Source organism: Prionailurus viverrinus, chromosome C2, assembly GCF_022837055.1.
Source record: "Prionailurus viverrinus isolate Anna chromosome C2, UM_Priviv_1.0, whole genome shotgun sequence".
Taxonomy (NCBI): domain Eukaryota; kingdom Metazoa; phylum Chordata; class Mammalia; order Carnivora; family Felidae; genus Prionailurus; species Prionailurus viverrinus.
Genome location: NC_062569.1, coordinates 61,443,723 through 61,467,275, shown reverse-complemented (window position 1 = coordinate 61,467,275; position 23,553 = coordinate 61,443,723). Strand labels below are relative to the sequence as shown.

Here is a 23,553-nt window from a genome sequence, read left to right as displayed (position 1 = left end):
TCCCGGGGCCAGGAGACAAATGGGTGGAGGCCAGAGCCGCGAGGGAGGTGCTGCTGAAGCCAGCCTCCCAGCAAGCAGCAAAGTGAATCACCGCTGCCATTCAAAACGTGTCCAAAAGAAACCGGGGCTTCGGGGGAGAGGAAGCAGGTTTTTTTATCCCGCGACTCTGTAGAGATGGTGGTGACAGCAGCTGTGCTTCCTCCCCTTAGAAAGTCATTTTAGCGTTAGATTTTCCCTAAGGAGGAAGCAGATGGAGAGAAGCTTGACTTACACATATGTGACTGCTGCTGGCTTTCCTACTGCTGCTACTGACCCTGGATTATATGGAGAAACAGCGCTTTGGAGGAGGGAGGGATGATTATTCAAGGGGCTCTTTTCAGACCCTTAGACCTAAAGGCCTCAAGAGGTGTTAATGTTAGGGGTTAACTGTGTGCTCTTTGAAATTCTGAAGATGTGGCCATAGGCTATCATTTTGTATAAGATGATGATGTCTCCTGATTACCTAGTAAACAAGAATAGCCTGACAGCTGTGACAGGCAAGGTGGCCGTGAGGGTGCATTGCTCTGAGTTCCTGGCCACAGAGTGGTTGTAGTCGAGTCGTCTAGCAGTGCGATGAATTGAATCATAGGCTATGTTCCGGCCTAATAACCAACATATTTCCCTCTTGCAGACACAGTACTTCTCACCCTCACATCATCCTACAGAGAGGCACCGGCATATGACTCAGGGAAGCAACATAATTGGGTGAAAAAAAAGCAAAGAAGAAAAAAAGTCTTTCTTCTTCCTGACTCCGCTTCCAAAGATTTAAGCCTAGAGGACACAGTGAACTCCTATAATGGATAAAACATTTGCTCCTTTTCTGAAGATAAAGAGACAGATTCTCCTTTTCTGAAGCAGGGAGAAGAGATGAAAGGGGAAAGGATGAGGGCAGAGAGTTTAATTAGAAAGGGAAGAGAGTGCCAACTCCATGAAAGTCATGTAAACCGAAAACTATTTTCTGCAAAGGACAACCATGGCATTGTTCAGGCATCCAAGAGAAGAACGGGGTCTGACTTTTCATCTCCAGACCACCGAGCCTGCAAAACACTTGCATGCTCGCAAGATAACACCAGCACTTCCTGCCACGGGCGCCGGAATCTGTGAAGGGTTTCCCTTCACGGGCAACTAGCACTTTGTCCAGCGGATACCCAGCAGTTGACTTCTGTCCCGATCCAGAGACTTTGCTTTCACCCGTCTTATTTGCCTCCCATAGACACACCTTTGCTACGTCCCAAAGAACGAGAGTGGGCACTGGTACCTTGTGGAGTGATAATGGATTATAAAAAGTCTTCACCCCTATTCTCTGGCAGTACTTAGGAGGACCAAACAAAACCTGGTCAAAATTCTCCCTGAGCAAGGAGATTAATAAATATATCCCATCAGAGGTGTTAGAGAGAGAATGATATAAGCACAAGTAAAGTAGAATGGGAAGGGTGGGGGAAGGTACTCCATGTTTCTGGGACAAGAAAAGGAACTGCTTCTTTGAGGAAGTGACACTGGAACCTAGTCTAGAAAGACAGGTGGGTAGAAGCTTCTAGGTGGAGAGTGGCAGCAGGACAAGCATGGCATCCAGGGAAGTAGAAGAACCAGAAAGTTGTGTGAAATAAAACTCAAAGAAGAGGGAATATAGGAGTGGTCACATCAAATGTATCGGAAACTTCCTAAGAATCTAAGGGACAATGAAAAGTGTTCTTTCGATTTAGCCATTGGATTTAGCCACAGGGGAGCATTGGTGACTCTGGTCAGAGTAACGCCAGTGGACAGTGCCATACTGAAGAATGAACTAGAGGAGAAGAAGCAAACTGTGTACATGGAGAGCTGTGGTTCTCAAAGTGTGTCCCCTGGACCTGCAGCATTAGCTTCACCTGGGAACTTGTTAGTCGTGCAAATTCTCTTTCTCTGTCTCTCTGTCTCTGTCTCCGTCTCTCTCTCTCTCTCTCTCCCTCTCTCTCTCTCTCTCTCACACACACACACACACACACACACACACACACACACAGCCATCAATCTGGGTTTTCACGAGCCTTCCAGATGACTCTGATGCTTGCTAGAGTTTGAGAACTATTGGATCTTGTGCTGATCTTGAGGTCTTTATTTAACAATAATGAGGAAGAATTTATATTGTCTTTTTTAAGAACATGGTGGGGGGTGATTATATTAAAAGTACCTTGGTAACCAGTGAAATATCTCTTAATGATTTCTTTTTTTTTAAAGAGGTTGTGTGTTTTTTCAACGTTTATTTATTTTTGAGAGAGACAGAGACAGAGAGCTGGGCAGGGGCAGAGAGAGGGGGAGACACAGAATCCGAAGCAGGCTCCAGGCTCCAAGCTGTCAGCACAGAGCCCGATGTGGGGCTCAAACTCACAAACCATGAAATCATGAGCCAAAGTTGGATGCTCAAATGACTGAGACACCCAGGTGCCCCTCTCTTAATGATTTCTAGTAATGGTTAAGGAAGCTCACCACAAAAGTGAGATTAATAATAGGTATATAAACCCTAAATTCCTAAGAACAAGAATTTTCTAGGGAGTTAAGAAGTTCACCCCAAATCCAAGCAGGGTGACTCAGAAAAATTTCAAGATTACAGACTTATAATTTGTTTGATTAAATTTAATCACCTTTGGCGTTTCTAGAAACAAAAATGTGAAAGTGCATGCAAAGACATCTAGACAGAGTGAAGGGCAGGGAGGGTGTGGGAGGCTGGGAATAATGGTAAGAAGCGAAGGGAAGGCAGCAATCAGGACTGGGTAGGGAGAAAGTACGTGGTGATGAAGCCACGCTAGCAAAAGATGAAACAAGAAAGAGCAGCTGAATACCCTAATCAGCGTCAGGAGGAGTCACGCATCTGTGGTCTGAGGACAGGTCATAAGCCTAAAGCACCTGAGTCGACTGAAATCTATTCTGGGCAACAGGGCTGTCTGCAGCATCATGTTCTAAGTGCCCAAGACCTTAGAGTCACCTGCCCAAATGGCTCCAGGTGCGCCTCAAGAGTCTGTACTCATTCTCACTTGGGTCTCATGCCCTAAGGAAAGGCAGAGGAATGGCCAATGGGTGGCCGTTTGTTGGCGGGATGGATTAAACTTGTATTTGTGTTGGCAGAGGTGTTCCCAACATAGACGTGAGACCCTTAACAAGTCAGGGCAAGAATCAGGAATGAAAAGAGGTGAGTCAGAGCAGAAGAGCATAGGATGGAGGCTGGGAGCTGTGAGGCTAATTCCTCCCCACAAGGAAAGTGAAGGTCTAGGAGGCCTAACCTGGCACTCTAGATCATAATGAAGGCATATTTGTCAAGGTAGGAAAACAGAACATATTGTAATCAATAACATGTTAATTAATTATTTATAAACACTTAGATGGAATGTGGGCCTTGTTTTGTACTCTCGCCCCACACAAGTTAAGGGTGGATCTGTTAGTACCAGGGATGGTTAGTCATAAATATTCTGGTCATTACAAGAAATATTTTCTATTCTAAATTAGTATATAGGTCTTCTTATTTATAAATAAATTTGTGGTGGTTTTCCTGATTGTAAACCACTTCCTCTTCAGGCAATCTATTGAGTTCCCTAGTCCTGTGTCCTTGAGAACTAGATCTAAACCATAGGGACCATGTGAAGACAATGGCACCCACCTGATTTGCCTAAGCGTTGGATGGTATCTTGGACAACAACATTGATCTCCTCTGTAAAAAGGGTAAGAAGGAAGAGCAGAAAAGAAGGATAAACTAAAGGAGAGCTGAAGCCAGATAGAAAGAGCTCTTCTTTCTAATACATAAAAAGGAAAAATGTCAGCTATTATTCAGTCTCATTTCAAAGGTTCAGTATTAATGGCGAAAAAGCAAAAGTTCTGATGCATCAATTTGGAAAAAGCTGTTATCAAGTGCTAAGTGTCCCTTAAGTAAAATTATGGAAAATTGGAATAGAAATTCAATATATTGCACAAATAGAAAATTATGTAGGTGGCATAAAAGGAACGTGTTGGAATCTACCTAGGCTCTAAAAATTAAGAGTATCCTACTGAAACCATTTCTTTACTACTTACCAGAGACCACTTAAAGTGACTAAAGCTGACGGTCTATGTAAGAACTGTGGTGCCTTTAAGGCCAACTGCATATGGAATTGCCCCAGGGCTGGAGGCAGGTGGTAATGAAGACCTTGACAACTCTCACCACCAGAGGCAGATAATCTGTCCTATTCTCCTCTGGGGACTCTCCAAGCTGAGATTATTTTTAATGGGAATTGTTTATTATAAAGGCAGATAATTTTAATAATTTTCAAAGCTGAAAGGAAGCAATGAGCACTTGTAGCATGTCAGAATATGTTGGTCTCTGGCACACATAGCTTGAAAACACAATTTTTCCATTTGAGCTAAAAATCACAAGGAATATTTTAGACCATGGCTCAGTTTTTTATAGATAAATATTTGAGCACTAGTAGCTACAGACTGAAGGAATACCATCTATACTTGTCAACTCTAATTTTTAGAAGGATCCCAAATATTATCTACTCCCCTCCCCCATGCCAATTTCATCCGAGAGAGGAAGTAGAGAGTAGGAAAGAAAAGAAGTAACAAATAGAAAAGAGGGCGGGCGGGAAGTACAGACAATATGGTAACACTAATAATATCTCCCACTTGGATATAACACTTCCCTATTTAAAGGATTTTTACATAATTCTGTTATTTGCTTGGTACAGCCAGCCCATGAGGTTGGTATTACTACATTCATTTTACTAACGAAAAAATTTGGGCCCAGGGATACATCACTGGCCCAAGATTACACAGAACAGCTGTATGAAGATTAGGCCAGAATCAATGAAATAATTCCCATCCTGTAGTCATAAAATTAATGATTGTGATATTTAACATACTCTGATAGATTATTACGTATTGGGCATTGTAACGTTTAATCTTGCCAACCAAGGGGATAGGAATAGTCATTGCCTCACTTTCACAGACATGGGGTTGGAAGCAAAGTAACTTGGCCAAGTCACCCAGGGAGCAAAAAGTCAAGAAGCCAGAATTGGTGGCCCTAACCTGCCTTTGGTCTACATCGTTACACTATATGCAGTGTAAAAGGAAAATTCATCTACCCATCTCTGATTTTCAAACATTATGAAGGAAAAATATTGCTATCTTTTTTATTCCTTTAGTTTTCTTTCCTGCTCCTCTTCCTTCATTCCACACAAGTCAACCTCAAATCCTTTTAAAATAAAAAATAGCGGGGTGCCTGAGTGGCTCAGTGGGTTAAGCATCCAACTTTGCCTCAGTTCATGATCTCATGGTTCATGGGTTCAAGCCCTACATTGGGCTCTCTGCTGTCAGCGCAGAGCCCACTTCAGATTCTCTGCCTCCCTCTCTCTCTGCCTCCCCCTCTTACTCTCCCTCTCCCCTCCCTCAAAAATAAATAAAAATGTTTTTAAAAAATAAAATAAAATAAAATAAAATAAAATAAAATAAAAAATAGCTTTCTTGGCATACTTGAGCCGAGCACCAACCGCCTTATGTCCTCAAGTAGAATTTCCAACCATGCTTCCATTGGTCGACATTTCCCTTCAATATATTTTCCCTACACCCTAAGCAATTACATATTGGATATTTTTAAAAATGCATTATCCTTACAGCACCTGGGTGGCTCAGTCAGTTGAGTGTCCGATTTCAGCTCAGGTCACGATCTCATGGTTATTGAGTTCAAGCCCCTTGTCAGGCTCTGCACTGACAGCATAGAGCCTACTTGGAATCCTCTTTCTCCCTCTTTGTCTGCCCCTCCCCAAGTTGTGCATGCTGTGTCTCTCAAAAATAAATAAACTTAAAAAATATGCATTATCTTTTTCCACTCTACACATACTCTGTGGAACATCAGTGGAAAGAGTCTGCCAATTACCTACCAATATCTATCTAGCCTCTCCATCCTCTAAAAAATAGAACCTTGGTTTTGTGACCAGCTTAAATACTCTATTTCCAAGCATTCTTGAGGTAGGGGTGGTCATCATGCATGGTTCTGGCTAACAAGGTACAAGCATAAGGTGACTGGGGCTATCCGGGAAAGTTTTGCTTTCCTGATAAGGCAGGACACCACTCTTATTTCTTGTGGATTTCTTCTTCTTCCACCTGCAGTGCTCAAGGAAGGTTAGAGATCAAGCATGTGGGGTTCATGAAGTGACCATGTGGATAAAAGTCATAGGTCAAAAATGGAGGAGCAGAAAGAGAGAAAGCATCTAGACTCTGATGTCACCAGGAGCCACTGTAACGGTCCTGGATGGCTGAACCCTGGTCGATTTTCTGTGAAAGAAAAAGAAACCCTTATTTGGATAATTGACTGAGATTTGTTTTATGCAGTTGAATACAATCTTATCGGACACAGTGTGTTAATACTGAGATAATAGTGTAACCACACTGGTACAACAACAAGAAAAGCAAATCTAATAGCAACAAAATCAACAGCAATTATATAAGAAGAGCACACACTGTGGTTTCAAGGGTGTGAGTTTATGCTCCAAAAATGAGAAATCAAAGCTGATTCCTATGGGCTTGTGAAAAAAGAGAGAGGCATTTATTGACAAGAGATACAATCGATAGAGAAAACAAAGAGATGCTAAATGAAAACACAAGTGTAAATAACGATGTAAAATGTATAACAAACATGTTGATTTTACTCATATGTAATGTATCTACACATTTAACTCCACGTTGTACTAAAGCAAATATCAATAAGCTAAACTACCTGGGAAGAACTCTATGAAGGCAAAATTATGAATTTCAGAAATGTTTTCACTGATACCCCTAATTTTCTACTACTTCCATACCAACTTCTCATATCCTCAGCTCCCTCCCAAACCTCATGACTTCTGATTTAGTGCCTTTTATGTGTGTCCTCTGACTCGGCCAAGGACGATACCCAAAACTCATTTGCCCCATTCTCCAAACCTTTGGGACCCTGCACTTTGCTAGGAAAGGCCTGGATATGCTAAAGTACCCTGATATATTAATTAGAAAATATGTCTTTTAAGGGAATTAAAAGGAAATATGAACTATTGGGACCTCATCAAGATAAAAACAATCAACAAAACTGAAAGGCAACTGACAGAATGGGAAAAAAATATTTGCAAATGACATATTGGATAAAGGGTTAGTATCCAAAATCTACATAGAATTTGCCAAGCTCAACACCCAGAAAACAATAATCCAGTGAAGAAATGGGCAGAAGACATGAATAGACACTTTTCCAAAAAAGACATCCAGATGGCCAACCAACACATGAAAAGATGCTCAACGTCACTCCTCATCAGGGAAATACAAATCAAAACCACACTGAGATACTACCTCACACCAGTCAGAGTGGCTAAAATGAACAAATCTGGAAACTACAGATACTGGCGAGGATGTGGAGAAATGGGAACCCTCTTGCACTGTTGGTGGGAATGCAAACTGGTGCAGCCGCTCTGGAAAACAGTGTGATGGTTCCTCAAATAGTGCTATTCCAGCAATAGCACTACTAGGAATTCACCCAAGAGATACAGGAGTGCTGATGCATAGGAGCTTGTCAACCCAATGTTTATAGCAGCACTTTCAACAATAGCCAAATCATGGAAAGAGACTAAATGTCCATCAATTGATGAATGGATAAAGATGTGGTTTATATATACAATGGAATACTACTTGGCAACGAGAAAGATGAAATCCTGCCATTTCATTGCATGATTCATTCCACCCACATTGCAGCAACGTGGATGGAACTGGAAGGCATTATGCTGAGTAAAATAAGTCAGTCAGAAAAGGACAGATATCATATGTTTTCACTCATATGTGGATCTTGAGAAACAGAAGACCATTGGGGAAGGGAAGGGGAAAAAAACAGTTACAAACATGGAGGGAAGAAAACCATAAAAGACTCTTAAATACAGAGAACGAACTGAGGGTGGATGGGGGGATGGGTGGGGGAGGGGGGAAATGGGTATGGGCATTGAGGAGGGCATTTGTTGGGATGAGCACTGGGGTGTTGTATGTAAGCGATGAACCACGGGAATCTACCCCAAAACCAAAAGCACCCTTTACACACTGTATGTTAGCCAATTTGGCAATAAAATAGATTTTAAAAGACGAACAATTAAAAAAAAATATGCCTCTTTCCCTGCTTACATAATATATCCAGGAACACTTAAGACATGTTTCTGGGAGGGCTCTAAGATGTGACTATTCACAGGAATTTCAGACACCATGTAGGGACTGGCCTCTTCCTGTTTGCAGAGAAAGCCCTATCACCAGAGGAAGAGGCCATCACACAGATGACAGCTTGACAAAACAGCAGTCATCACTCACCCCTGTCCTATAGACAAACTCCTTCAGGATACCCCAAAGGCGCCCTTTCCTGAACCTTTCCTAGTGAGTTCTGCATGGTTCTCTGGTGGGCAACGTGTAACTCTGAAACTATCTTACTTTGTTGTTTTTTTTTAGCACCTGATCTCAAGCTTAGAAACCCAGCAGCTTTTATAATTCAATGCACCATTTTCCTTCACTAACTTTTGCATCATGTTATTACACTTGTTTGTGGAGTCCCTTAGGATATATGGATTAAAATGGCTAGGAGAGAAACTTTCATTTCTATTTAATTGAAAGTTACTGGTCAGACAAGTGTTCTATGTAATTGTTCACATGGGATGCTAAAAAAAAAAAAATCTATACTGTATTTTCCCAAACCTAAGCAGATCTGTATGACTTTCCTTAACTTTGATATGCCCTTATTTTCCAACCCAGCTCTGAACTAAGTGACCTCACCAGTCTAGTTAAAAGCTCTAACCGGGAAAAGAGTTTTTGCTCTTGAGATTCTTTTGTGACTTCAGCCTTTACTTTTTCAGTTGATTAGTAGATGAGAAATTTGAACTTTTATTTAAAGTCTCTACGCTGGGTGATTTTTAAAAATCAAATAATTCTAATTCCATATGATTCTTTTTAATGACTTTTTATAACGGTAGCTATTTTATCCATTGTTTCCACCCGTTCTTCACTTTAGAGGATGAAATTCAGCATTCACTAAAATGAAGTACCCAACGAACAATTACATTTAATGTGTATTTTCTCTTTTTCTGTCTCATAGTGTATTGAAGTTATGGATTCAGACAGAATCTCTTTGCAAATGTGGACAGCAGACTGCACTCTGTCTTTTCATGCTGTCATATTCCTTTGTTGATATCTCTGTTTTAAGATGAGTTTGCCCCATGCATCACCAATTGTCTTTTGTTTTCACGCTGCAGGGAAGACTGGGCTAATCCATATGTCACTATGAAGTTTCAGGCCTCTCTGTTTGACAGGTAGCAAGCCTGACAGCAATCTATTGAAAATGCATTTTAGACAGCAATCTATTGAAAATGCATTTTAGACTATCATTTTTCCAGTCTAATTTACTCTTAATAAAATGACTTTGAAGACAAGGGGTCCACTCTGTGTTGGTTTGCTTCTTTCAGATAATTGCATTGTGAGAAAGACACATTGACATTTTTCACAAATACAAAAATGATGAAATTCCCTTGGGAATAAAATAAGATAGCTTCACAATAAATAGCCTCTTTTAGCCTAAGTGATCCCAAAGCACTTTGGGAACGGTGGACATTCAAATGACACCCCAGGGTAGGGAAGCAGTGAAACATTCATCCAAGCCGTAGAGTGAGACACATTCTTTTCTGTGCAGTGGAAAAACACAGCACCCACGCTCGTGCACACACACCTTTGTAAAGCATGCTATATTTATGTATCCTATGCATATGAATGTGCCTATTACAATTGCTGGCAATTTTTTACAAAAGAGCATATATAAAATATATTATAAAAGTGCATATGTAAAACTAACAGCATTAAATTACTTCTTAACATTATTTCCTTTTTTAATTTTTTTTTTCAACGTTTATTTATTTTTTTGGGGACAGAGAGAGACAGAGCATGAACAGGGGAGGGGCAGAGAGAGAGGGAGACACAGAATCGGAAACAGGCTCCAGGCTCTGAGCCATCAGCCCAGAGCCCGACGCGGGACTCGAACTCACGCACCGCGAGATCGTGACCTGGCTGAAGTCGGACGCTTAACCGACTGCGCCACCCAGGCGCCCCATGATTTCCTTTTTTAAATTCACTTCATGTTGTGCATTTATTCATTTCTTCCCCTTCCAAAGAAGAATAAAAATAGTAAAAGTTAATATCTACTGCCCCTTTATCCATTTCCAGCCACCCTGGCAAAGTCATTCATCATTTAGTACTCACATCTCCAAATCTGAAAGAATAACTCCTTATAGGTACTTCCTCACATGAAACTTTGATAGAATTTTGCCAAATGAACACTTGATTGCCCAGGAAGAAGTGTTAATTAATAAGGTGTGTGGTATTTTTTAAGCCATTAAAATAATGCCTACGGGGAAGAAATCCTCAAAGTTTCTTAAACTGCATGTACCATCAGCAATATAATGGTTCATCATGTTGCTTTAAGAAAAAACTATTCTGCACTTAGGACATAATATCAAGGTGATAAATTTTCGTTTTATTGCCTTAATAATTTAAATGGCCACCCAGGCTACTTTTGCTACATCGATGACATTATTAAATTTTGGAATTGAGTAAAAATGATAACTACCTTTTCAAATGGGAGAAAATGGTTAGTTTTGCCCTTCGGTTTAGCCACGATGCTGGATCCATAGATTTGTTTCCACCTATCTCAATGATTATTTTGATGAGGGAGTTGTTGTATTCTATTCTTTGAGACCAGCGGTTCTGTAATAAGCAGATATTTAGCACTGAGGAAAGGATAGTGAAGCAAGCAAACACTGAGTGAAACTGACTGGGTCCCCGGGAATATTCATGCTCGTCATTTTGTAATGTCCACCATAGCCTTTTGGCCAGCATATAAAGAGGAAAAACTAACAAAAAGTGATCTTTTTCCAAGAAACTTTTGTTCTCTCTCTCCTCCCTCTCCTGATAAAAACCAACACCAAATATTCTGAGAAGTTGGAGAATTTTAAATGCTCTTGAACTTGCACCTGGAGCTGTGCTTTAACATCTCAGCCTCTTAGATGGTTTGGGCTCTTTCGCTGAAGGTGTGGAGAGCTTAATACTCGGAATATAATGTTTTGGTGCCATCTGGTGGATGATTGACAGTTTAGCGACTTCACTTAAGTAATGAGAGGTTTCTGAGGAAGGACAGAAGGAAGAGCCACGGGAAGGAAGGAAGAAATTGCTAATTTCTGCAAGTCATAGTAGCGTGGAGCCTGCCCTAAGACATGCTGTGAATTATGGGTAAGGATGTGGAGGAGGGGCGGTAGTGAGATGAGAGCAGGGTTTGGAGCTGTGACAAGCCAGTGGTGGTGAAGCTCAATTAGCAAGAGTGGAAGCCAGGAGAGAGCAACTAGACAGCCCTAATCATTGTCAGGAGGGGTCGTGCATTGTGATCTAAATCGAAGTCACAAGCCTAAAGCACCTGAGCCCACTGAAGCCTATTCTGGGCGGCTGGGCTAGCTCTGGCTTCTGCAGGAGGGAGAGGTCAAATCTGAGGGGCTCAAGGGCATATCCAGCAAATGGTGCTAGACAGCAACACTTGATTGTCAGTCTGGGAAAACCAAGTTAACCCATACGATAAGAACTGAACCACGAGTGGGAAAATCAGAGGTAGGTGTCAGCAGGAACGGAGTTGAAAAGTTAAAGCTAAAACTTCATTACCAAAAATCTTCGAGGTCTCCAAGGTGCCTTAACTCAAAATTCATGGTCTTCCCTGCCACTCTCAACCCAATCCTTAAAAAAATAAAAACAAAACAAAACAAAAACCCGTTTCTAGTTTTCCTTTTTCGATGATGGCAAACCATCCAGTTTCCAAGTCAGCAACACAGAGTCTGCCTGATTCCACCCCCATTCTTCATCCCCCCCATATCCAGTCAAGTACAAACTTCTGTTGATTTCACCCCCTACATAACTCTTGAATCTGCCCACCTCTTCCTTGCTGAAACCACCTGGCTCAAGCAACTACTCTCTCATCTGGTTGACTGATCACCTCCTAATCCTTCCACCTCCTCTCACTTCTCTTACTTCCAATCTGTTCTCCACAGTGTACTTAGGGCTGTATCTTCAAAATGATTCCTCTCCTGCTTAAAATAGTGCTATCAGAACACCTTGCCTTTAGGATAAAGATCAAACTCTAGCATGAACTGCAAGAATCTACGTGACCAGGTTCCTACTTTCCCATCTTATTCCGCACGCTGTCTCCCTCTGGGGTGTTCAACTCTAACCACTCAGGCTTTCTTTACAGCCCATCCTTCTTCCTACTACAGGACTTTGCATATGCTGCTCCTGCCACCTGGGTGCTCCTCTCTTACAACCTTATGTACTTAACTCTTATCTTTCAGAGCTCAGTTCTAGCTCACTGATTCACTCCTGGCCTTTCAAATCAAAGCCTTTCATGTTAAGCTCTAAAAGCTCCAAATTCCTCCTATTTGGATACACATCACACCTGCAATTTTGCTCTCAGAAATTATTTGAGAGGAGGAGTCAAGATGGCAGAGTCGTAAGGGGACCCTGGGCTTGTCTCATCCCTTGAACACAGTTAGATCAACATCAAACCATTTGAACACCTAGGAAGTTGGCCTGAGGAGAACGATCTGCATCATTTGAGAGGGAGAACGTGGCAGGTACGCGGTACAGAGAGGTGAACTGGGGGAGAGAAGAGCCGTGGTGTTGCAGAGGGGAAGGGGCTATTTTCACAGAGAGGAGAAAGAGTGGGAGAGAGAGAGCAGTTCATCAGTTTTGCGCAAGAGAGAACTTCCCTTGAAAAGCAGCTAGAGACAAAGAGTGAAAACATCCATGGAGGACTGCATAAGAAAACTGTTCCCCAAAACCATTGACAGGGAATAAAAGGAGACAGTTTCAATACCTCCAGTTTTTTATAAACAGTGGAGCACAGAGTCTGAAGTTTCAGCGGTCAGTCCCTGGTGGTGCTCTGGCAAAGAAGCAGGGAAGAGCCCGGGAGCAGGCAGCGTTGTCTGGGGATCCCCTCAGTGACACGGGGACAAGTAGTTCCTCCACTTGGAGTGCATTTGGTAGAGGTTATACGGCCTTTCTCTGGGCAAAAGACCTGGCAGGAACCATTAAGCCACCACGTTCCCCTGTATAGGAACAAAGATGCTCACTGAGGGCAGCAAATCTGGTGCTGGCTAGGTGTTGTGATTTGCTATGAATTCTGCACTGCTGCCACTGGGTGGTGGCACGACTGTTTCCTGAGACAGGCCGGTGCCGGCTACAGAGCAGCAAGACCCTCCATCAGAGGATCGCTGCAGGTCTGACCCCCCGGGGTCTCTGAAGTTTGGGGTTTTGAAACACAGCCATGCCTGAAATACAACTCTGGACAGAGGTGCCTCCTGGTAGGCAGATAGCTCAGACGCAGACAGAGGGAAGGTAGGGAGCTGATGGAAGCAGGGGACATGGGGGGAACAACTGATCTTGCATCTGTGAGGGCGCGAACTCCCCACTCTGGAGGCTAGAGAGCTGGATGAAGCCATTTTCACCATTAGCCTACCAAGACTGATCCACCCCAGAGAAGAGAGCCACCAAGTCTAGAACAGAGCCATTACACCAAACCCCACCCCCCTGTGCCCTCCGGGCACATTTCCACTGAGGGCAAGTCAGCCTGAGAATCAGAGCAGCAGGGTCCTCCTCCAGAAGACCAGCACAAATCCCTTCCACGAGCTTAGTCTACTGACCATAGAATGCTGCAAAGTTTCAGCTCTAGGAGAAACTGGATCTAGCTTCATTTGGGTTTTTGCTTGTTTGTTCGTTTTTGTTGTTGTTGCTTCTTTGTTGTTGTTTGCTTTTTTTTCTTGGATGCAAAAAGAGAAAAAAAATTATTATTTCACTTTATTATTCTTTAATTTTTAGTTCCTTAATTTTTTTTTCCTTTCTTCTTTTCTCTTTTCTCTAATAACAAGGTACTTTAACAAGCAGGCAAAAGCACATCCAGGATCTCGCTTCCCTTATTTGATTTTTTAAATGTTTTACATTTTTATTTCATTCTATTATTATTATTGCTGTTGTTTCTTCCTCCAAATGACAAGACAGAGGAATTCGTCTCAAAAGAAAGAATAGGAAGAAATGATAGCCAGCGATTTAGTAAATGCAGATATAAGTAAGATGTCCGAACTAGAATTTAAAACAACAATTATAAGAATACTAGCTGGGCTTAACAAAAGCATAGAAGACACCAAAGAATCACTTTCTACAGAGATAACAGAGCTAAAATCTAGACAGGCTGAAACAAAAAAATACTATGACTTAGGTACAAAACCAAATGGAGGCCAACAAACTCAGGATGGACAAGACAGAGGAGTGAATTAGTGATATAGAAGATAAAATTATGGAAAATAATGGAGCTGAAAAGAAGAAGGAAACAAAGGTCAGGGATCAAAAAGGCAGACTTAGGGAATTAAGTGATTCCTTAAAGAGTAATAATATTCTTATCACAGGAGTCCCAGAAGATGAAGATAGACAAAAAGGGGCAGAAAGTTTATGTGAACAAATTAATGCTGAAGACTTCCCCAATCTGGAGAAGGAAACAGACATCAAAATCCAAGAAGCACAGAGAACTCCCATTAAATTCAACAAAAGCTGACCATCACCAAGACATATCATAGTAAAATTTACAAAATACAACACAAGGAAAGAATCCTGAAAGCAGCAAAGGAAAAAAAAAAAGTCCTTAACCTACAATGGAAGACAGATCAGGTTCACAGCAGATCTGTCCACAGAAACTGGGCAGGCCAGAGGAGTGGTGAGATATACTCAACATGCTGAATGAGAAAAATATGCAGCCAAGAATAGTATATCCAGCTAGGTTGTCATTTAAAATAGAAGGGAGAGTATTAGCCTCACATTTTGGTAAGGAAACCAAAGTTTATTAAAGCAACTGATAGCTGTCAGAGTAAGATAAATACCATATGATTTCACTCATATGTGGAATTTAGGAAACAAAACAGATGAATACATGGGAAGGGGAAAAAAAGAGAGAGGGACGCAAACCATAAGAGACAATTAAGGATAGAGAACAAACTTGTGCCTTGCTGATTTGGATGCCTTTATTTCTTTGTGTTTTCTGATTGCTATAGCTAGGACTTCCAACCCTATATTGAATAACAGTGGTGAGAGTGGACATCCTTGTCACATTCCTGACCTTAGAGGGAAAGCTCTCAGTTTTTCCCCATTGAGGATGATATTAGCAGTGGTTCTTTTGTATATGGCTTTTATGATCTTGAGGTATGATCCTTCTATCCCTACTTTCTTGAGGGTTTTTATCAAGAAAGGATGCGGTATTTTGTCAAATGCTTTCTCTGCATCTGTTGAGGGGGATCATGTGGTTCTTGTTCTTTCTTTTGTTAATGTGATATATCACATTGATTGATTTGCAGACATTGAATCAGTCCTGCATCCCAGATATAAATCCCACTTAATTGTGGTGAATAATTCTTTTAATGTATTGTTGGATCGGTTGGCTAGTATCTTTTTGAGAATTTTTGCATCCATGTCCATCAAGGAAATTAGTCTATAGTTCTCCTTTTTAGTGGGGTCTTTGTCTGGTTTTGGAATCAAGGTAATACTGGCCTCAGAGAATGAGTTTGGAAGTTTTCCTTCCATTTCTATTTTTTTGAATAGTTTGAGAAGAATAGGTATTAACTCTTCTTTAAATGTTTGGTAGAATTCTCCTGGGAAGCCAGCTGGCCCTGGAGTTTTGTTTGTTGAAACATTTTTGATCACTGATTCAATTTCTTTGCTGGTTAAGGGTCTGTTCAAATTTTCTATTTCTTCCTATTTCAGTTTTGGTAGTTTATGAGTTTCTAGGAATTTGTCCATTTCTTCCAAATTGCCCAGTGTGTTGGCATATAATTTTTCATAGTATTCTCTTATAATTGTTTGTATTTCTATGATGTTGATTGTGATCTCTCCTCTTTCATTTGTGGTTTTTATCTATTTGGATCCTTTCTCTCTTCTTTTGGAAAAGTCTGGCTAGGGGTTTATCAATTTTGTTAATTATTTCAAAGAACCAGCTTCTAGTTTTGTTGATCTGTTCTACTGGGTTTATTGTTTGCTTGTTTGTTTCTATATCATTTATTTCTGCTTCAGTTTTTATTAATTCCCTTCTTCTGCTGGGTTTGGCTTTATTTGCTCTTCCCCTTTACCTCATTAAGATGTAAGTTAGGTTGTATATTTAGGACCTTTCTTGCTTCTTGAGATAGGCCTGAATTGCAATATACGTCCATTTTAGGACCTCCTTTGCTGTATCCTAAAGGCTTTGGACTGTTGTATCTTCATTTTCATTTGCTTCCGTGTATTTTTTATTTTTTCTTCAATTTCCTGTTAACCCATTCATTCTTTAGTAGGATGTTCTTTTTTAATATTTATTTATTTATTTATTTATTTATTTATTTATTTATTTATTTTAACATTTATTTATTATTGAGAGACAGAGAGACACAGAGCATGAGCAGGGGAGGGGTAGAGAGAGGGGGAGACACAGAATCTGAAGTAGGCTCCAGGCTCTGAGCTGTCAGCACAGAGCCCGACGCGGGGCTCGAACTCACAAACTGTGAGATCACAACCTGAGCTGAAGTCTGACGCTTAACCAACTGAGCCACCCAGGCGCCCCTTGTAGGATGTTCTTAAATCTCCATGTATTTGTGGTCTTTCTAATTTTTTTCTTGTGGTTGACTTCAAGTTTAATAGCATGATGGTCTGAAACTATACATGGTATGATCTCAATCTTTTTTTAACTTTTTGTACTTATACATCTATGATTTGTTTCTGACCCAGTGTGTGATCAATGCTGGAGAATGTTCCTTGTGGACTCAAAAGAATGTGTATTCTACTGCTTTAGGATGAAATGTTCTGAATATGTCTGTTAATTCTATCTGTTTCAGTGTGTCATTCAAAGCCAAGTTGCCTTGTTGATTTTCTGCCTGGGTGATCTTTCCAGTGCTGTAAGTGGGTGTTAAAGCCCCTCACTATTATTGTATTATTATCAATGAGTTCCTTTATGTTCATTATAATTGATTTATAGATTTGGGTTCCTCCAAGTTGGGGGCATAAGTATTTAAAATTGTTAGATCTTCCTGATGGATAGAACCCTTAATTTTGTTAGATCTTCTTGATGGATAGACCCCTCCTTCATCTCGTTACAGTGTTTGGCTTAAAATCTAGTTTGTCTGATACAAGTATGGTTATTCCGGCTTTCTTTGGTGTCCATTAGCATGGTAGATGGTTCTCTATCTTTCATTTATAGATGTCTTTCAGCCTACTATGAGTCTTTTGTAGGCAGCATATAGATAAGTTGTGGGTTTTTTAATCCATTCTGATAGCCTATGTCTTTTGATTGGAGCCATTTACATTCAGAGTAATTACTGAATGATATGAATTTAGTGCCATTGTGCTACCTGTAGATTTGGTGTTTCTGGTAAAGCTCTCTGGTCCTTTGTAGTCTGTGAACAAACCCAGTTTGTTCTCTATCATTAGAGTCTCATGTGGTTTGTCTCCCTCTCCTCTCTCCATCCCCTTCCCATATGTTCATCTGTTTTGTTTCTTAAATTCCACATATGAGTGAAATCGTATGATATTTGCCTTTCTCTGACTTATTTCACTTGGCATAATACATTCTAGCCCCATCTGTGTCATTGCAAATGTCAAGATTTCATTTTTTTTGATGGCCAAGTAGTATATATTTACATCTGTCTATCTATATATGTACACACACATCACATCTTCTTTATCCATTCAACAGTTGATGGACATTTGGTTTCTCTACATAGTTTGTCTATTGTTGATAATGCTGTTATGAACATTGGGATACATGTACCCCTTCAAATCTCTATTTAACACTTGCCTTGTGCCAGCACGGGACTGTTTTATAACCTACCTCAGAGGACTGTCTGGGGGAAGTAATAGGATGGGAAGCAATAAAGTCTGCACTGTGGAGCCAGAAGGAAACAAAACAAAACAAAACAAAAAAACCCAAAAAACAAAAAACAAGGACAGTGAGAGGAAGTAGCTGATTGGAGGACAGTGCATTGCCTGCACCTGTAGGAGATTCTCAGAGGAGGCCCCTGAAGTACATACAAAGATGATCCACATTCAGCCTCCTGCTGGCCCCTGGGCACAGTGCCATCTCATAGCAGGTGCCAAACAACTAAGAGCTTTCCTCTCCCCTTCCCATCTTCCAGATGACAGAAAAGAGAAACTCTAACTTTAAATCAAATTTGGAGCTTTTACTTTTATTTTAAATTTTTTTTTCAACGTTTATTTATTTTTGGGACAGAGAGAGACAGAGCATGAACGGGGGAGGGGCAGAGAGAGAGGGAGACACAGAATCGGAAACAGGCTCCAGGCTCTAAGCCATCAGCCCAGAGCCCGACGCGGGACTCGAACTCACGCACCGCGAGATCGTGACCTGGCTGAAGTCGGACGCTTAACCGACTGCGCCACCCAGGCGCCCCTGGAGCTTTTACTTTTATATAGGATCAGACAATTTTCAGAATTGAAATAGTATTTGCAACCTTGAATATCTGAAAAACTTCTAAATCTCTAACATGAAGCAGAACATTCATCAATCAACCTGCATTTTCAACCAGCACCTGAGGAAGGACTTTCCTGCCAAATAAATTTTAAAAGGACAATGGGAGATTAAAATAAAGATGACTGTATCTTTATATTCTAATTATCTTGAGCCCTGCTTGTTCAACATACCAGATATACACATAATATTTACCTTAATTCTCAGAATGCTGTGGGGTAGGCCTAGAATTATTATGCACCATTTCCATTTTAAAGATGAGAAAACATTGAGAGTTTACATAAGTTTCTCAAAATGATCAGCAAGTAAATGAAATTCAAGATTTGAACTCATTACTTAAAACCAGGTTATGTTAAACTACTCTGTTATAAGCAGGTACACTTACAGCCATAGTATTATCTTATGCAATCATATTAAGCATTTTAAGTTAATTTTTTATATCCATCATTTCTTTTCTTTCCTTAAAATGGGATCACCAAAAACTCATTCTATCAGTTTGCTGAAATGTTTGGAGGTTTCTGTGGAAATCCCAGTACCTAGGATCTCTCCTCCATAGAAAACCATGAAGCCACTCCTCCCCTCTCCTCAACCCACAGAGGGACTGCCATGAGGCTCTAGCTAACGATCTTTATTTCTGTGCAACTCATGATTTTATATTTCTTTCTGAATCCAGGAAACTCCATCTTTTGTCTTGGGAGAACCTATCTCTTCTTTGTCTAATTCTCTTCTTCCAATAAGGCTGGAGCTGGAACTTCTTAGTATTAAAAAAGTTGGATTTCCACTTTCGCTTTAAAAAATTGGAAGTCTGGCCTTTCTGGGCTCAGATCCCACAGAACAAAAGCTGGGGCAGTTCAGCAGCCGCCTTCTTTATCCAAACCACATGCCCTGCAGCTCGCCACAGACCCTTCCAGCTCACCCCTCCCATCGCTTTATCTGCCAGACTCTTCTAAGCATTTGGATTTGTTAACCTTGGCTTAGGCTTTTGGAAACAAAATCCAGGAAGGTTTGCTGTGACTTCTTCTTTGGAAAGTGTCATAATCCTCCCTGGAAAGAATGAGACAAAACAAGCTACCTTTCTGGATGACAGGAGAAAAAATTCAGGGCGAGAGGGGACAAAAAGAAAAAAAAACACCTCAAAATTTGATCTATCTGCTACTTCTCCCTAGTAAAGAAAATTTATTTCCATTCTTGTACACCTGAGTTGGTCGTCTGAAATACATACCTGCTCCTGCTGAGATATAATGTCTATATTCAACATTCTGCAATGAACTCAATGATTCAATAAATGTTTACTGAATCAAGGGGTTCTGTTCCCAAGCAGATTAGCACAAAAATATTAAAGATCAGCCTCCAAGCCTAAACACAGACAAGAATTTGTTCTAGGAATTTTAATTATATCTAGATTCACTAACAAATTTGCCAACTATAACCCTCTGGAGTTGCAAAGTACACGAGTGAGAATGACATCTTTGATTTCTGGCTAAATAATTAGTTCTCTGGGCCCTGGACCATTATCTAAAAGGGAGTCTTTAGAAAGCTGTCACTTTATCCCAGATGTGCCATCTGTATGTATCAAATCTACATAAAGTAACAAAGGATTCGGAAAAGTGACCTGGATAAATTCAGTAACCTGGGATTCCCTCTGGGTGACAGTGCTCCTGACTCGTCAGTCAAAGAAGTGCTTGTGCTCTTTGGGTAAATTTTCAAAGTAGTTCAATGTATGTATATCTGACCTAAGAAAGAGAAAAGGATAGCAAGGGAGTGCCTAAAACAACAAGCACTCTATAATATGAAGATGTTTGAAAGGATTTGTTGCCCTAACGGTTAATGATAGGCTGCTTCTCCAAGAATTCTCATGCTGGCTTTTGCCACTAGTGGAGCTCAGCAAAACAACACACTGCCAGCTTTCCAAACCACCTTCCTTCTTCTTTTTCACTTTTTCCACAGAACAAAATACTTCAAGGATTGAATCATAAGAGGCGTATAAGAACAAATACTGGAACCATTATATTTTCAGAGCTCACTTGCTGTTTGGAAGCCCAGATCCCTTGCCACAGAGGTCGTACCAGCTTATCGGCTGAGTTCAGTGAATACAATGGTAGGTAATAATAACAATGGCGTCCATTGATTCTATATCGTGTGCCAAATATTTGGCATGTGTTTTAAGTATTACCTCATCAATTCTCACAAGAACTCACATGTTAAGGTAGGATCAAAGCTCAAAAAGGTGAAGTGACTTGTTCCAAGTCACACAGTAATTGAACTGTGAGTTAAGAGCATCTCATTTAGGCTTAAGTCATCGTTCAATTCACGACGTAGCCCTACACCCAAGCCCTTGCTGGTGCCTTTAAAACTTTCTACAGAGGACCAGAGAAGGGTTGTGGCATGATGACTTTTGAATAAGAAATAGGAAGATGCTTTGTTCTTGTATTTGTTTGAGGGACAAAATGAAATCTGAAATGTAAGATCCTGAGGATTCATCACACACACACACACACACACACACACACACACACACACACAAATACTTTGAGTCATTAGCCCCAAGCCACACACTTGGCTGTGGTTGTGCTGTTGAGGGCTGGAAGTGCACATAGGCTTTTTGTCTAATCGTTTTAAAGGACTTAGGTAGCATCCTCTGATTACACACAACAGCCCTTTGAGAGAGATCTCATTATTGGTCCCATTTTACAGATAAAGAAGCTAGCAATTACAGAAGTTAAATCACTTGTACATGATCACACAGCCAAAGGGATTTACAGCCCCAGATTCAAATCCAGTGCTGCAGATTCTAGCCTTAACGATGAACCTCCTCCTAAAAATGATTTCTCACTTCTCAATATCCCATTTCACTCTAAGCCCTGTATCACGGCTGAAATCCCACCATTCAGAATTCTTTTCCATGGGGAGAGGGATTGCTAATCAAACATCAGAGTTCTCCCCTTTCTTTTTTTTATTTTATTTTATTTAACGTTTATTTATTTTTGAGACAGAGAGAGACAGAGAATGAACAAGGGAGGGGCAGAGAGAGAGGGAGACACAGAATCCAAAACAGGCTCCAGGCTCTGAGCGGTCAGCACAGAGCCCGACGCAGGGCTCGAACTCACGGACCGTGAGATCATGACCTGAGCCGAAGTCGGATGCTTAACCGACCGAGCCACCCAGGTGCCCCGTCCCCTTTCATTAAAACACCTATAGGCAGGTGATACTAGCTGCCAGTCCTTCAAACTTGCCTGTGTCTAAGAGTTGTCACTGGATCCTGTACGACTTGCTGAACTAGATGAAAGGAGCACCTGACACGGCAGAGGATGGAGAGAAGGGGGACAGAGTATAGCCCCTCCTACTCCCAAAGGAAGTTTGTAGGTCCTGAGCCCTTAGAGTCCAGGAAATGGGGGCTGCCCAGGGTTAAGAACGTTCATCTGTAAACGTACCCCCTGTGATTCTGCCAATAGTTGGATCTGACTGCATCAAAGTGATGTTCTACTTTCAAGCACGTGTTTAATTTTTTTTTTTTTTTCAATGTTTATTTTTGGGACAGAGAGAGACAGAGCATGAACGGGGGAGGGGCAGAGAGAGAGGGAGACACAGAATCGGAAACAGGCTCCAGGCTCTAAGCCATCAGCCCAGAGCCTGACGCGGGGCTTGAACTCCCGGACCGCGAGATCGTGACCTGGCTGAAGTCGGACGCTTAACCGACTGTGCCACCCAGGCGCCCCTCAAGCACGTGTTTAAAATACTTGGGCTTTGTGGGTGGCTGTGAGCCGAGAGTGCACTGTGAAGGCCTGAGGCCCCGGGCACACTGCAAGAGTCCAAGGTGGGCAGCGCTGCCCGCCCACCCCCAAATGCAGCACTCAGCCCCTTGATCACCTGAGAACCTTTCCATGTAATCATGTTGTCGCCAAGTCCCGCTTCCGGTGCTTCGTGTCTCAGCTGAAGAAGAAAAGAAGTCTTCGGGGGAAATTGTCTACAGTGGACAGGAGTTGGAGAAGTCCTCCTTGCTGGTGAAGAACTTCGGCACCTGGCTGTGCTACGACTCCCCCAGCGGAACCCACGACGGGTACCAGGAGTACCCGGACCTGACCACTGCAGGCGCTGTCACCCAGTGCTACAGAGACACGGGCGCCAGGCCCACTCCATCCAGATCATAGAAGTGGAGGAGACTGCAGTGAGCAACTCCCACGGATGGGCAGCCAAACCGTTCCACGACTCCAAGATCAAGTTCCCACCGCCCCACCCGGCCCTGCGTTTCAGCCCAACTCAGGCTTCACCGCCAAGAGGCCAATGTCTTCTAGATGCAGAGCCTCCCTGTCCCCAAGTATGACCAAATAAACAGGAAAACCAGAGCGCTCAGGGTAAATAAATTAATTAAAATTTAAAAAACAAACAAACAAACAAAAAAAAAACCACTTGGGCTTGAGGCCTACTTCTGAGACGTTCCAAGTGAGTCGGGTTGGCCATACCTGTCCCAACTATTGGAGCCCTTGCTCAGTAGTCATGCTTTGTAAGGCCTGGGGCTGTTTTCAACAGTCCTAGGAGAGCACATGACCCCATAACATGTAAGATACCAGGGGAGTAAGCTAGCCCTACATTAAGTGAGACTCATAAAAGGAAACTTTCCCTAAGATTTCATTGATGAGAACTCACCCACTCTTTCTTTTTTATAGAAATGTACTTATTTATTTTGAGAGAGAGAGAGGGAGGGCATGAGCAGGGGGAGGGGCAGAGAGACAGGAGAGGGAGAGAATCCCAAGCAGTCTCAGTGCCATCAGCACAAAGCCCAATGCAGAGCTCTGACTCACAAAACAGCAAGATCAAGAATGGGTACCAAAAGCCCCATGCTTAACCCACTGAGCCACCCAGGTGCCCCTCACCCACTCTGTCAATATTCTCTCTCTTGTCTCTCTGCCAGTCGCCATATCCTATGTACCATAATGAACACCAGTAAG

General features: G+C 41.7%; 1 pseudogene; it reads left to right on the top strand.

Moving 5' to 3' along the window:
• Positions 1 to 1,684: 1,684 nt before the first annotated feature.
• LOC125174452 (60S ribosomal protein L18a-like) lies at positions 1,685 to 22,928 on the top strand (annotated as a pseudogene).
• The last annotated feature ends 625 nt before the right edge of the window (positions 22,929 to 23,553 follow it).